At 54.3% G+C, this 15970-nt stretch overlaps 1 long non-coding RNA gene across 8 annotated transcripts in view; it reads right to left on the minus strand.

The window, feature by feature from the left end:
• LOC132593646 (uncharacterized) overlaps window positions 1-15970 on the minus strand; it is a 511924-nt gene that overhangs the window by 276358 nt on the left and 219596 nt on the right. The window contains exons 1-2 of one of the 8 annotated variants that reach the window (XR_009559384.1): window positions 4952-5237; window positions 4038-4136 (exon numbers count right to left, since the gene is read on the minus strand). The exons of the other annotated variants lie outside the window; for them this stretch is intronic. This is a non-coding gene — a long non-coding RNA (uncharacterized lncRNA). Of the gene's footprint in view, window positions 1-4037; window positions 4137-4951; window positions 5238-15970 lie in introns of those variants that run through there. 8 annotated transcript variants of the gene reach the window in all.

A 15970-nucleotide genomic window follows, 5' to 3' on the forward strand; every position in this document is an offset into this window, starting at 1 on the left:
GCAGCGGACGATCCAGACTCTGATCCCGCAGATGAAGGAAGAGGCTGCCTCCAGTACCGCTTTCCAGAAAGGTCTCTGCAAACAGGGCACGAGGGCCCCAGCTGCCCTCCTGGAGAGATGACAGCTGAGGGGCGTGGCAGCCTAGGACATGCCTGAACACGTCACCAGGGAGAAGGCATGGGGGGGGCCTTTCCACATCCACCAGCTGCTTCAGGACCCAGGCCGGCCAGCTTGGCCACTGCTGGGCACTGCACCCCTGCCCCGGCCGCTTGCACTTGTACCCGTGTCATATGACTTATTGCCCTGGCGAACTTGGCCTTCTCACTGGTCCTGATGGGAGAAGCTATGTGTTTCCCACAAAACCCCCCACGGTGCTGTGAGGGAGGGAAGGCCTTCCAGGCAGGTGGCCTGTCCCCCAAGAAGTACAACCACTTGGTCTCCACGATGCTCTATCCGCCCTTTGGAAACACCCTGCTGCTCAAAGTAGATACAGTGCAGCTGGCTCCCTACTGGAGCCTAAGCCCTGGCCAGGCCCTGGCACATAGTAGGTGCTCAGGAAACATCGGCTGCCACAAACCACCCACCGGGCTGTGGCTGCGGCAGAGGCAGGGGTGGGGCTCGGTTCTACTTTGTGTTAACATAACAAAAGGAATAAACAGTAAAGAGATGAGTGATGACTGCAAACCACTATCTACACGCGTAAATGTTCGGTCACTATGTGTCAGAAAAGCACCTTCTTCGGTTTCATAACTAGTTTGCACTACGGAGCCCATCACATAGCAGGCCTGGCTAGCTCTTTGTTGAGCACTGAACAGCAACTATGTTCCTACAACATGTGCACACACACATGCACATATATACATACACACACACAAATCCATATGTACATACACACGCACATGTGTGCACAAATGCACATGCACACGTACACATACAGACATAGACACACGTGCACACATGTGCACATGTAAATACATGTGCACACAGCAGACACTTGCACACACAAATTCATATACATGCATGCACACAGTCACATGCAGACATGTGCACATGTGTACACATGCATACAAGAACACGCATGTGCCCACACAGCACGCACATACATATGTGCACTCTGATGCCTACCTGTGGGTGCCCGTGCCTTGCCTGCACACACACATATATGTGCACGTATGAGGGCATGCACAAACATGTGCCTACACAGACACATGTGTGTGCATGTGTACATGCAAATACAAACACACTTGTGTGCCCATACACATGTGCACGACATGCGCACACACACGCACACGAAAGCCTCTGGTAAAAGTGCCTTCTCGTGGCACGATGGCTAAGATTGCTCTGGCTCGGACTTGATGCTGGAACCTACAACCAGACAACAGACCCTGAGGAACGAACCCTGAGGTTCTCCTCCAGCAGAACCCTAAGGCCAGGCCCCAGCCCTCTACTCCGCAGAAAGATAAGCGCCCCAAGGTTTGATTCAGACTAGAAAATGCTTCTTCTGTGTTATCGCTAAGCCAGTTTTCATTTCTCCATCACATGGTAATATACCTCAACTCTGCTTCTCAGAGAAATGTTCCAACACGCATGAAAGTAGAGAAAACGGCCTAACAATGCACGTGGACCCATCACTCAGAACCTCACCCGCCCCACGCCTGCCTCCGCCTCCGTCTCCCTCCCCCTCCTATGCGGGGGTGTGTGGAACACAGAGGCCCAGACCGCGTCCGGAACCTCACAGCACTTAGTTACCAGTAATTATTAAGTAATAACTTTTTTAGATGAACTTCAAACACCCAACCACAGGCTCTGCCTCTGACCCCGGTAACTGGGGGACGCAGCTCTCGTCTCCCTCAGGCGCCCCCCAAAACGCTTGGCTTCATCGGAAGCTTAAGAAAGAGTCATTGGTATTTGAATTCCAAAACATCACACTGAAAAACAGAGGAACATTCTTAGGCATCGATTCGTGAGTTTAGCAAGCAGATGTCTGAAAAGTTCCATTAAGTCTGAAAGTCTCATTTTTCAAACTCTTTTTTCACTCCGCTTTTAACCTAAAGGACAGCACTTTGTTTCTAGAGTTCGAAGCAGCCTGGTTGCACGGGGCACGTGCCATCCCCCAGCTTGCAGTCGATCGACCTTCTCCACTTCTGTGCGTTGTATGTGCAGAGCACCGCCTGACTCGCCACCTTCTTTGTCCCCCCAGAACGCAGGGGAGCAGCATTGGAAAGAGAAAGGGCTGCGGAGCTTCAAGACGAGGAGTGACGAAAGGCCCTGCGTTCAAACGCTCCTAAGTGTCACCTGAAGTCCACTCTCCCCACTTACGTCCATTGTGACAGGTGTGATGAGGCGCTTCCTCACTCAGAGCCCGTCTGAGCTGCTCCCTTCGAACGAACTGGCACCTGCCATGCGCTGCTGGCAGAGCACGGACGAGAAGGAGGATGGTTTGCATACGTGGGAAGCAGGGGGTCTGCGGAGACCCTCAAGAGGCACCGCGCAAAGCACAGCATCCTCTCCTTGCGGGGACCAGACACACGCCCCCCGGCACCTGGGAAGCCGGTGGTGGAGCAGGGAGTGGCCCCCCATTTACAGAACAGAACCTGAGCTCCAGAGAGCACACTGCCCACCATGAACGGCGGGTGGGGGTCAGAGCCCTCTGTCCACACGCCATGTCCCAGGCTCCATCCCCAGCCACGTAACAGGGGCAGACGGGGCAGAGTTCTCAAAGACAAGTCTCCTCTCCACAGGCTGCGCTGGACTCCTTGCCCCTCCTGCTCTTTCTCCTCCAAGCACACACCTTTCGTGATGCTTTGTTCTTCTGTGTAATTTGGAAAATTACAAGAGGATGGCTGGGACGTGGGGTGAGAAGAGGGGCAGGAAATTCAAAGCACTTGGGTTAAACCAAACAAATCATAATGTGGCATTTCCAGCTACAGCATGAGCGTTCTCCGGTTATGAGAAGGGACAGCTTTCATTGTCCTGGATTTACTTACCCTAGAAAATGCTTTGCCACGTGGGCCGCCCAGCTCGACTCTCCAGTCGTCTGACCTGACCCAGCAGTAGCTGGTTTTCCAGGGTGAGCCGCTGGCACTGCGCACAATTCTTTGGTCAAATTAAATATTCAATAAATCCCAGGTGCACTGAATCATAATGCTATTCTCATGGTAATGGCTTTACATGGCTCAGAAATTGTTCCTTAACCACAAATTCATTTCGAGCGATGCGTCCAACGAAATTAACATTCTCCTGGTGGCTGGACATCATCCCTCATTCAAGACTGTGCCCGTCTACTTAACGGCACACTTTAAAAATGACGGTGCTCGTTCAATCTGAGTGGTCCTCTCGTTCCCAATTCAAGGCTGTGCCCGTCTACTTAACGGCACACTTTAAAAATGACAGTGCTCGTTCAATCTGAGTGGTCCTTTCATTCCCAACCCATCTTTACAGCTTTCAAAGGATGTTTAAAATTCCTTCAGCCGAGCCACAGGCGAAATGTGAATTTTTTAGGAAACTAAACAAAAATCACGATTTCCATCTGGGAATTAGTGACGGATGAACAATTCACAGCTTGGTTTTAAAGTAACGGCTCCGGCACTGGCTTTGGTAGAAGCTCGACAATGCAACCGGGGCTGACTTGGGAAAAGACTTTTTTCTGCAGATGATTAACTGTTTGGAAGCAAAGTGAGGTGTTTTGCAAAGCAAGTACCTTCTGCAGCCCGTGCAAGGCCTCCAGGCAGCAGGAGGAAGCCCTCAGAAGGTCCAAAAGGGCCACTTAACCAGGGACATTGGGAGGGAGAAGACACCCCCCCCAGGCCACGTCACCACCTCTGCACTTAAGGACATTTACACGCCCTTATAGGCAGTGCCCAGCTCAGAACACTTCACATATGGATAAGCCTCTCCTAGAGCAGGGTTAAACTTACGCAGTGGGTTATTTTCTCACTTTCCTAGATAATTTAAGACATTAGAGCAGCAGTTCTCAACCTTAGCTGCACACTGAAAATAGCTGGAGACATTTAGAAAGACTGACGCCTGGGACTCACCACAGAGGTTCTGACATACTTGGCCTGGGGTGTGGCTGGCTTCAGCATCGTACTTCACATGTGCAGCCTAGAACACCAATGCCAGCCAAAGGACAGAATCTGGAAGCAAAGAATAAGGGAGAGAGGGAGAGAGACATCAGGGGAAGCAGGACAGGGAAGGAGGGAGGGAGGGGACACGGCTCGTGAAGGACAGACGAACGGCCTGGACGGAAGCACACAGTGCCAGAGGAACAGAGGAAAATGTCCCGTCTGTGTCCTGCTTGGGAAGGACATAACAAGAACAGAAATTCAATGAAAATAGACACTCAAAGGCAGATTATAAAGCAAGAATATAAGATGAGAATGGAAATGGCAGGCTCCAGGAAAAAAAGTGCAGAAACACCATCATTACAGAAAGGCTATGTAAAGTCAAAACATCAAGAAAGAGGCAACAACTAACACGGAATCACTGACACAGAGAAAAGACCATGATCACCAAGGGAGGCAGAGGAAGCCGGGAAGGGGGCGAAGATGATAAAAGGGCAAAGATAAAAGGGAAGACTGAGCAGGAGAGACAGCCTGTGAATCCACAGCTCAGAATCTCATGTCATGTTTCAGGACGAAACGATGCAGGACAACCTACACCAAAACATACCCCGGTTAAGGTGCTGGTTTTCAGCCTTAAAGAAATGATACTCGGCCATCTAGGTAGATAACTCAGCAGCACGCTGAGAACCACCAGACAGGCTGGAGCCCCCCCCCCCCCGGCCAAAATCAGCGCCGCAGGAGACAAGGTGTCGCCAGGCACAGAGTTCGGGGGAGAGGAGGCGGGGCCGCCACAGAGCCGTCCAGCTGCAGAGCCCAGAGGCCGACACCTAACCATGAAAGGACTCAGGGAATGTTCACCCACCCCAGAAGCCCTTTTGGCAACCTACTCAGTCACGAAGTCCAGCCGGCAGGAAAGGTGGGGGACAGGTCTTCACGGCTCCCACCCTGGAGGCCAGAGATGGTGAGAAAACTCCACGGAGTCTCAGGGGAAGAAAGGCAGCCCACCCTAGATGCAGAGCATACCCAGAAAGAGACACTCAGAGCTCCCAAGACCTTGGGGAATAAGACAGGTGGGTTCTTCTAGGAAAAAAATGATTGGCGGGGCTTCCCTGGTGGTGCAGTGGTTGAGAGTCCACCTGCCGATGCAGGGGACACGGGTTCGTGCCCCGGTCCAGGAAGATCCCACATGCTGCGGAGCAGCTGGGCCCGTGAGCCATGGCCACTGAGCCTGCGCGTCCGGAGCCTGTGCTCCGCAACGGGGGAGGCCACAGCAGTGAGAGGCCTGCGTACTGCAAAAAAAAAAAAAAAAAGAAGAAGAAGATTGGCTTCATGTCCAGCCAACCAGGAAATGAATTTAAATAACCTAGGGATGGAGCAGCCCTCATGGACAGGACTGGGCTCAGTGGCAGGTCCCTTACGTCCAGGACCACACAAATGTGGGAGTTCATTCCAGAGTGAACGGACGTGACAGCAGCTTTGATGACGTTAAAATCAGAGCCGACAGAAGACTGAAGACAGCAGAAGGAGGAAGGCGGTACGGCAAGGCATGGTCCTCATCTACCTTAACACACGCAGTCTGTACACAGAAAGGCGAAAGCCTGGGACTTCATCGGCCTCAGGCTCCAACCTTAGGAATCTCAGAATTATTTTTCATCACCTTGGAGACATCACTCTGTCACTAATACCTCTTTTAATTAGAAACGTTCATTGGAAGCTCAGCAGTCCCTTCTGCTTTACTTTCGTCTCTGTTATCTTCAGGCATAATTAAACTTGGTACCTATTCTAGGAGAAGCACATATGGCAGAATCTCGCTTCACCGCTGACCGCGAGCTCCCTGAATCCCTCCGCCTGTGTGTGCGTGTGCAGCGATGTCCTTCACCAAATGCCCACCAGTCCCTCCAGGGAAGGGGAACTGGGGGGGTGCCTTTGTGCTTTTACTTTCTGATGCAGATCCTCCTTTAATGCATAACTTTTCAAAGAGCATGTTCCAAACCAGAGAAGTCAAAAAAAAGAAAAAAAAAACCCTTAAAAGTCTTTCCAGTGGACAAAATCTATAAAGCCCCTATTGCCCAGCGTGGTTCCATCTTCTCCAAGCCAAGCCCCTCCCCTGCCTCCCCAAGTCCCCCTGGAGCCCCACTGCCTCTCCCATCAGTCTGTACCCCCCTGCCCTGCCCTCGGACAGTGAGCCCTGGGGGATGGACTTTGTAGCCCTGACGGCGCCCAGGCTCACGGCGCAGGGCCGGCGTGGGGATCCCGCCACCACCACCACCTCCTCCTCTGGGCTACTGAAGGATGGAGGTGCCCTCTCTACGCCCCGGATACGAGGGAAGCGATGGGCACACAGTGACGCTTTGGTGAAAGTCGATAAAAAGTACAAGGTGATATTATGAAAACTTCACGCCCGTAAATATGACAATGTGGCTGAAATTCTTTTCTAGTCCAATTCAAAACAAAAAATTATCTCAGTCAGTGCTTGCTAAGGGTTTGCTTTTTTTAGTGGAGGAAAAGTCTTCAGGATGAGAAGAACCCACGTGAGCACAGGGGCCTGCAGCTCTCGGGAAAGACAGACGTGAGGGGCAACAAAGACGGGCCGGCGCTTTGGTGCTGGGGGCGCGGGGGGTCCCGGGTGCACAGCCGCATCCTGGACAGTCTTTATCTTTATCTGAGTACAAGCCCTGAGCACAGTTCTGGGAGGACCTGGGGTCAGGGAGGCACCACAGCACCCTGGAAACCCGACACCCTAGAGCCGAGGGCGGGGGCCCCTCCAGCAACAGGGCTTCGAGGTGGGGTCCCCTCTCAGGGGGCTCTTCTGCAGCCGAGGGAGGAAGGCGCACTCTGCACTGACCACGGCTCAGCCCGCGGCCGCGCGGCGGTGCTTTCACCCCCAAGGAGGTGAGGGGTCTGGAGAGCAGGACGGCCCCCCGAGGGCCGGCTTGTGTGGCTGGGGGTCAGGAGAAGCGGGGCCCACTGAGAGCTGTGCCCAAAGGGGACGCACATCTGGCCTAGGATGCTGGGTGAGGAGGTCAGAGTCCCATCGGCAAGTCCTGGACTATTTCCCCTGCACTGGGGTGAACCGTGTCCCCCCAGAAGTTCACGTCCACCCAGAACCTCAGAACGCGGTCTTACGTGGAAACAGGCTGAACTAGGGTGCGCCCTGCTCCAAGGACCGAGGTCCTGCTGTAGAGCACAGAGAACTATATTCAGTATCCTATGATAAACCATAATGGAAAAGAATATTTAAAAAAGAATGAAGGGCTTCCCTGGTGGCGCAGTGGTTGAGAGTCCGCCTGCTGATGCAGGGGACGCGGGTTCGTGCCCCAGTCCGGGAAGATCCCACATGCCACAGAGCGGCTGGGCCCGTGAGCCATGGCTGCTGGGCCTGCGCGTCCAGAGCCTGTGCTCCGCAACGGGAGAGGCCACAACAGTGAGAGGCCCATGTACTGGGAAAAAAAAAAAAAAGAATGAAGAATAAAAGGTCATCTGAAGACGCAAACACACGGAGAGAAGAAGCTCACGTGACCACAGAGACCCAGAAAGGAGTGACGCGGCTGCGGGCCCAGGACCACCAGGCACAGCACAGTGGCAGCACCAGACAGGCTGGACCAGGCAGCAGGGATGCCCTGGGGCCTCCAGAGGGAGCATGGCCTGCCGACTCCGGGGTCTCAGAGCTCTGCCTCCAGAGCTGTGAGGATAAAGCCCTGTGGTCTGAAGCCAGCCAGGACGTGGGGCTTGGTGAGACGGCCCAGGACACCCGTGAACAGGCAGCATGTGGAGAGGAGGGCTTGGTGGGAGCAGCCCCCGAGCAGCGAGAGCCCGCCTGCGGGGAAGAGCTGACGGGAATGAGCCCCTCCTCTCCCAGCACCACTGTGCTGTCCACTCCCTTTCCCAGCCCCTCACTTCTTGGGCGAGTTCTAGAACTCTCCGGTCACGTTGAATCCAGGTGTCTCAGCGCTCCCGTCTTTGCCTGGCTTACAGCCCTCGCTCCCCCTGTTGCCGGCCTGGCCCTGCGGTGGGGTCTGGGGCCCTGCACTTGCTGTCCTCCCGGTCCCGGGCCCTCACGAGCGGCCAGCACGCCCGGCCTGCCCGGACCATCCCGTCCTGAGTCCTGGACTCAACTCGTGTAGCCTTTGCAGAGCCTCCTGGGTCCTGGGCCCTGGGCACAGCCATGAACTGATTAGCCAAGCCCGCCCGGTGCTCATGCCGCCGGCTCTTCCAGCAGATCCACCCACTCCTGCATGAGCGTGGAGTCAACGTCTGGACCAGCCCAAGCTGCAGTCTCACCACTGGCTGGGCTGCCCTCCAGCCCAGGCCAGGCTGGTGTGCCCCTCGGGGCCTCCCCTCCGTGTGCCCCTTCACATGCGAGGGGGGCGAGGGAGGGAGGCTCACACTGACCGGCTGCTCTCACTCCGCCCGCCTCGAGCTGCGGCTGGAGGGAGATGGCCCGGGAGGTCTGACTCTGCACTCACGTGCAGGCGGTTTCGTGCACCTGACGTCTACAGTCTCCTCAGCCTGCAGCTGGCGGCCATGCAGGTGGCAGGCCTGGCTTTCTAGGGGCCCGTGTCCAGCCTCACTCTGACCCCTGGGGGTTGAATCATGTCGCCCCAAAAATATGTTGAAATTCTTACGCCCCAGTACCTTGGAATGTGACCTTATTAGGAAGTAGAGTCTTTACCATTTCAGACGAGGTCGTTAGGGTGGGCCTAATCCAGTGACCAGCGTCCCTATAAAAAGGGGGAGCTCAGCTCACGGAGTCAGAAACACACAGAGGGAGACTCGGGAAGACACAGGAGCAGGCCATGAAGACGGACGAGTGTCTGATGCAGCTACAGAGTCCGGAATGCCAGGAGACAGGCGAGGAACAGATGGTCGCCTAGAGCCTTCGGAGGGAGCACGGCCCTGCCAGCACCTTGATGTCAGGCTCCTGGCCTCTAGGGCTGTGGCAGAGGAATATCTGCCGCTCTCAGTCAGCCAGTTCGCAGTACTTTGTTACGGCGGCCCCAGGGCTCTAACACACCCCTATATCCTGGAGAAAGGTCCCCAAAAGACACAGCATGTCCCTCTTCAGCCCCCGTCAGGCTGTGGTCCCCACCCGGCATGGCTCCCGCAGCCTCTTTACTCCTCTCCCTCACCTGGAGGTCAGGACCCGGGGGTCCTCTTCCCCCCTGAGCTTGCAGGTCCCCATCCTTTTCCCCAGCACACTCCTCCCGGCCCCAGTGAAGGGGCAGGTGGGTCTGCAGGACCCGCCAGGACAGGAGCCCCAGGCCTCCCCCCAGACGCACCCACACAGGCCGGCCCCTCAGCAGCCACAGCAGGGGTGTCATGGCCCAGTTGTTCCAGGGAGCCTAGGTCACAGCCACACTGCAACAAGCACCTGCAGTGCCAACACCCCAGCGAGGACACTCGGGGTACGCTCGGCTGTTTCCCTCTCATTACCACACTTGCAGTTTGGTGACACCGACCCCGCCGATAATATCCTGTTTTTCTCAACTATTCGGAATGGGGAGGACTTTTTGTGTTTCCATGTGCAAAATTGCAGAAGCCAGAGAATAGGACCTAATCCGCTCCTTACTTAGAAAAACTAATGCCATTCCCGCAGTTTTTACTCTTACAGAAGAAACTGCCGTAGTATAAACATTGCTGCTTGTACAACCTGGGCTCTGAGAGTGAGCATTTCGTGCTCAAGGGCGGCCGAGAGCTGGACCAGGAGCACACAGGCAGCGAGAGCCCCACAGGGCCTGACTCAGCATGGACCATTCTCAAGCAAATGGATCAAGGGACAAAGGGCATCACCTACGGTGAGGGGCTAACGATGAAATAATCTTACACCCACTGTGAAATCAGACTGAGTAGAGGAAAGTTTGACAAAGACAGACACTTAGAGCAGGTAGTCTACATTAAAAATCTCCGAAGACCGGAAGAAGGTTCCCCCTTTCGGTAACTTCCACCCAATCCCCCATCACTCTGCTCCCAGCTGGTCTTCTAAACACCCAGGGCCTTTTCAAAAGGACAGCGGGTCCAGAGTCCCGGGGACGCCCCTTCGTCCCTCCCTTCACCAGCGTCTGTACCTGGAGGTGCCTAACTGCGTCCGAGGCTGTGTGTGTGATGGGGTCCCTGCCCACCTGCAGCTTAGGGACGAACAGTCAGAGACCTGAGGGTCCTGACAGCCCGAGCCGTGCGGGTTTAGGGCACGAGCCGAAGTGGCAAGTTCACATTACAACACGCTCCTGTGGGCATTTTTATCATCTTGAGACATCAAATAAGTACCAGTTGATCTGCCAGCTTAGCAGAGACGTGCTGCCCAGCCCACTAGGAACTGGGGCCCGTGGGGCAAGAGAGCCCGAGAGATTTGCAGGAAGGCAGAGACGAGCTGGACCCCCTCCAGCCTGAAGCCGTGTCCACGGGGTCCTGAGCCCCAGGAAACCCGCTCATCAGTCTGCTGAGGTTTTCCTTCCGGGCAGAGCCAGCCCCGTCCTCCTGAGCCCTGACGGTTTAGCTTTTCCTAGGGTTTGGATGGCCTCCGTGTCCTGAGAAGAAACCTCCACTTCATGAGCTGCCTCAGTGGGTTTCTGTTTCTTGCAGCTGAGTAACTCCTGACCGAGAGATACCGTTCGTGCCAAGTTCTCTCGGGCGGCGACGGCCAGCGCTGGTCCCACGTGGCTCAGGCACCACGATGGAGCTTCACGTCTCCCTTAGGAAGGAGCAGATGACGGGCGTTAGCTGGCTATCGTGCTTGCACAGATCAGACAGGACATCAGAGGCGCTCAGGTGTCCAGGCACAGACTACCCGCGGAAGCGAGCTGACAGGGACCCAAGCCTGCCGGGACCACCCGTGCACTGGGCCTGGGTCGCGGGCAGGCCGGCTCTGTTCAGGGCTAGATCCCCAGTTTGCCAGTTCTCAGGGAAACCTCCTACAGCTACTGTGGATGATTCCCCAGAGACGGGTGCCCAGGAGAAACGAGCCTGTTCGAAGCCCACACGAACAGTAAGAGCAGCAGATGGTGACGGGGGCCTGCACAGGGGGGCCCTGCAGTCCCCTGGTCCCAGGCCGGCAGGAAATGGGAAGTGGCGATCGTTTTCCCCAAGCCGCTGGGAGTCGTTTCGAAGGGCTCTTCATCGTGCCAGCGGGGCAGAGCTCCCCGAGCTCTGCACAGCCCTCAGCCCTGAGGGCAGGGCTGCCCCACTGACTCGACAGCGCTCAGAATGCAGAGAGTCCTCATGTGTTCAGGGCAGCACTGTGAACAGCCACGTGCTCTCCAGCAAACCCTTAAAGGGAGAAACAGGCTGAGTCTGAAAGCAGAAACATCTGGCCGGGCTGCAAAGAACAGCAGAGACGAATCTCCAAGAAGATGGCACAGGAGATGCCGTGGCTGCCAGCCTGGTCCCCACGGGCTACACGTGGCAGATCCTGCTGCTAAATCCCCTGCTCCCGGGACACAAACCTGTCGTCCTTACGCCCGCCGAGGCCTGGGCTAGCAGGAGGCCTTGGCCAGGGTTTAGAATCCATTCCTCTTTTCTTCTTTTTTCCATGTCCATCACTACTTCTAGAAGACCAGCGTCTAGAAGCACTTTAGTTGCTCTCAAATAATCTCACCAGTGGCGTGTCCGGGGCTTCCTCGCTGTCGGGGTCACGCCCCACGAGGACACGGTGGGACAAAGCCCTGTGGTGACCCTGCATTCGGGACAAAGGCGGGAACGAAACGCAGTCAGACTCAGAGACCCAGAAGGTGTTTCTCTACACCTGGCGGGGGTAGGCCAGACCCCGAGTCAGAGGTCACATGCTCGCCTGGTTTCCAGCCCCGCAAGTGCAGGCCCACAGAGGATGGCATGGTTCTGGGAGTCTCTCTGAAAACCAGTGAGGCACGAGGGCCACACCTTCTCCCTACACTGCCCGACGGGATTTCAGGCAAAGGTGCTCGGAAACCAGATGGGGCGCGGAGGACCTGGCCGTCCGCTGAGATGGACGATCACTTGTGTGACGCGTAGGGCCTCACAGCTGCCACCCAGAGGGAATCCTCCCCTCAGAGCCACAGCTCCCTCCGTGACCACCCCAAAGGGGTACGGGAGCACGGACTGCGCCTTCTCATTCGGAGGCCTTCCTGGAGGCGGCAGTCGGTTCACTGCCACTCTAGAGATGAAAATCCTGAGACTCAGAGCAGCTCTCCGACTTGCTCGGGTCATGCAGCCGCTAAGTGCCAGAGCCAGGACTGAAGTCCAGGCCCCGCCCAGGCCGAACCCTAGCTCTACTCACCACATCAGGTTACGTCCACATAGCTTATCCCCGTGATTACGGTTATACTTACGACTGATTGTAAGTACGGCTATGCTCATACTCAGAGGAGGTGTGTCGGGCAGGGTAAGCGGACACAAAGCTCTACCCTAAATTCAGCACCAGGAAGAGACGAACACTGGGGTCACCTCTGACTCCACCCGCTTCGTCCCCGGCAAAGTGCTTCCACTTAGGTAAGGTCTTCCGAATGAGATCTGGAGGTCATATTGGGGTGAAAGCGCCCTAATGAACAGCAAAACAAGCCACGAGAGCTGTGAGCTGTGGGAAGCTTTCCATGCCCCCTCCCCAGAGCATCCCCACCTTGGCTCACTCTGGGGACCAGACGGCAGAGATTCTTGTTTGGACCAGTCAGCAACACGTTCTCCCAATGGCCAAGATTCAGAGCTTGAAGGTGGCTTCCGTCAGCGTAAGACTACAAGGACAGAGACTGTTCCACGTTCAACCCCAGCCAGCATTTAAAGAAGCATCATATGGAGAACAGTATGGAGATTCCTCAGGAGACTAAAAATAGAACTGCCGTATGATCGGAAATCCCTCTTCTGGGTGTTTACCCAAGGGAAATGAAATCAGTACCTCAAAGAGATACCCACACTCCCGTGTTCACTGCAGCATGATTCACAACAGCGAAGGTATGTACAACAGCCTAGGGGTCCATCAGCACGTGAATGGACGAAGATGTGGTGTATGTATACAAGGAATATTATTCGGCCCTGAAGCAGGAGGTCCTGCCATTTGCGACATCATGGATGGACCTGGAAGACATCGTGCTGAGATGAGCCAGATGCAGAAAGAAAAAACTGCGTGATCTCACTTATGCGTGGAATCTTAAGACGTCAAATTCATAGAAGCAGAGTAGAACAGTAGTTACCAGGGGTGGGGAGGTGAGCAAAATGGGGAGATGTTGATCAAAGGAAGGGCACAAAGCTGCAGTTCTATGGGGTGAGTAAATCTCGCTATTAGTGTATTGCGTGGTGACTGCAGGTGATAATATGCTGCTAAATACTGGAAATCTGCCGAGACAGTAGGTTTCAGGTGTTCTCATCACACACACACACAAAGGTAACTATTTGAGGAGACGATGTGTTAATTAGCTTGACTACGGTAATCTTTTCACTATGTATCGATACATGTTTACCAAATCATCATGTTGCAAATCTTAGATACATACATTCCTTGTTAAAAATAAAAGTTAAAAAAAATTAATACTCCCCCAAAAAGAACGCATCAGCCTTGGTAAGTACTCGTTGAATGAATGAATGAACAAACAGACAGAACACCGGCTCCCTCGTCATGACACCACGAACCATAAGAGGTCTCACCGAAACTAAGCCAGAATTCCCAGGCAACTTTGCTCCTCTCCCATAAGTCTCATTGTTCTCCCTTCTCTACACCTGCTCCCAGGAGGGGAGGGTCGCTTCCAGTGAGCCAGTAAGAACTGTTTCAACAAATCAACCACCAAAAATAATTCGCTGCAATCCTCTTCTAACACTAGTAAAAATGCAAGTATTGCCATAATTCAAGTTTTAAAATTAAACCAGAATAAGTTGAATAGTTCCCATTACTCCTATTATCATTCGGGCTGATCTTAAATATTTACCAACTAGCAGTCAGAATGAAAATTAATCGAAAATTAATCTTTTAAGTACTTAATGGGTTTTCTGATACAACTCACCCTCCCCCCCGCCACTCAATTATTCTCAAGCAGCTAGAATTTTAAATGCTGTTCTTACTCTAGTTAATATCAGGAACTCCTAGAAGGCTTCAAGAGGAGAAGAAGGATTTTAGGGCCACTGAGGGACAGCAGCTCGAATAAGGTCACCCTGAGGTGAGATGCTACTCAACCAGCTGAAAGCGCCTTCCTGAGGCTGGGATACAAACCCGGATTCTACGCATCCTTCCCAGCCCAGGGAAGACTCTTTTCCAACCGTCTTCCACAGGGACGCCACCCAACTCTCCACCTGAGTTTCAGACCACACTGTCTCCCATGGTTTGGTACCATTAGTGGGAGCAGCAGGTGAGTCTTACAAGATGTTTCCCCAAAAGTAGCTCAAGTTTAATGCCATGCTGCCAGAAACAGCCTCTTGGTTCTCCCAGGGAAAGCAGGAGCTGTGGCACCGCCAGGGCCCTGGCTGTGAGCTTGGACATTAGACCACGTGGCAGTGACATAATCGGCACCATTGGCTTTGAGATCGATTCTCTCAGAGGATCGACTCAGGAAAAAGAAGTGAGGCAACAGGGCCTGTAACGAGGAAAATAAATATGTATTTTAAATGTGAATTTTCCTCGTAACATTCAATAGCCACTAACTCCACATGTTGCAGCAGCCCTAACTCCAGGCCAAATCAACTGTGCTATTCAGTTTTATTGTTTTTCTCTCGATTAAACATTGCTGACTGCGGTCGGTTTCACTTGTGAGGGAAGAAAGGGTTCAATGCCGTCCCAGCCCCAGGTTAGAGCTGTGACTACATCCAACACGTGAATGGTTTCAACTCTCAAAACTCACAGTTGCTAAAAGGGATGATTAATAGCCATCATCTCATCATAATGGTATTGATTCTAAGGCGAAGGGATTAAATTTGACGTTAAGGCTCTATGGTTTTATCAGTGTGTTTGACTAAAACTTCAGGGTCTACACAGGCCTTTGCCCCATTCAGATATTCAGTGTTTCCAGCTTGTTACAGAGCCAGGTACCTGCTTATCAGATTAGAAATCAAGATGATTTGGGGGGCAGTTTAGACCCAATCACCCATTTCTAGGAAAACAAAGATGCTGGCCACACTTCTTTAAAGAAGAAGCTGCTTTCCAAGGAGATAAGGTCTCTGGGAAACAGTGAACGTCCCAGGGCAAAACAGGGCTGACTAGCTACCTAACCCAGGGCCCCACCACATTCCTTAGGAAGGCCAGCATCCAGGGCTGGCCCTTGGCTGGCATCTGGGCACTCGGGTCTGGGGAGGGCTCCGTCACCCTAACCGACGAGGGTGGCTCACAGAACCTAAACTCTTTGTACAAACACTGTGGGGTACGCTGAGCCCCTTCTTCCCTCCTGGAGTCTGGAACTTCAGTGCACGCCAGACAGAGGCGCCCCCATGACCAGCCCCAGACCAGTAAAAGCCTTGGGCAGAAACGCTGCACATGTGTTGCTGCATTTTCGTTGCTGGGTGGGGAGGGCCCGGGGAGGGGGCGAGGTGTGCTGTGTGACGCCCTGCAGGAAGGAGAACAGGGAATCCTGGGTGTGGATTCCTCCAGACCCCAGCCCTGGTCCCCCCTCCCCACCCACGATCCCTGCGTGTGCCCTCCTGTGCCCTGTAACAACCCTCGCCGTGAGCGAGCTGTACTTTGGGCCGAGCCTGGCAGGTCTCCACGAGTGGGAGTGCTGGTGGGGCCCCTGCCACGGTCCCATCGTTAACCTGGGTCGTCTGTGTGCGGGGAGCACACTTGTTCTGGATTTTGTTCTCGGGATGCAGAGACTGAGCAGAGCTGCCCCTGGCTTGAATCTGCCCGGCCCTGGGGTGGGCCTGCCCTTCGACCCCATCACAGAGGAGAATGGCTGGGTCGGGGATCCTGCAGAAGGGGCAAAGCCCCTCCCTCCCAGGAGCTGACATGCAGCCCCACACCCGGG

This window comes from Globicephala melas, chromosome 16 (assembly GCF_963455315.2).
Source record: "Globicephala melas chromosome 16, mGloMel1.2, whole genome shotgun sequence".
NCBI lineage: Eukaryota > Metazoa > Chordata > Mammalia > Artiodactyla > Delphinidae > Globicephala > Globicephala melas.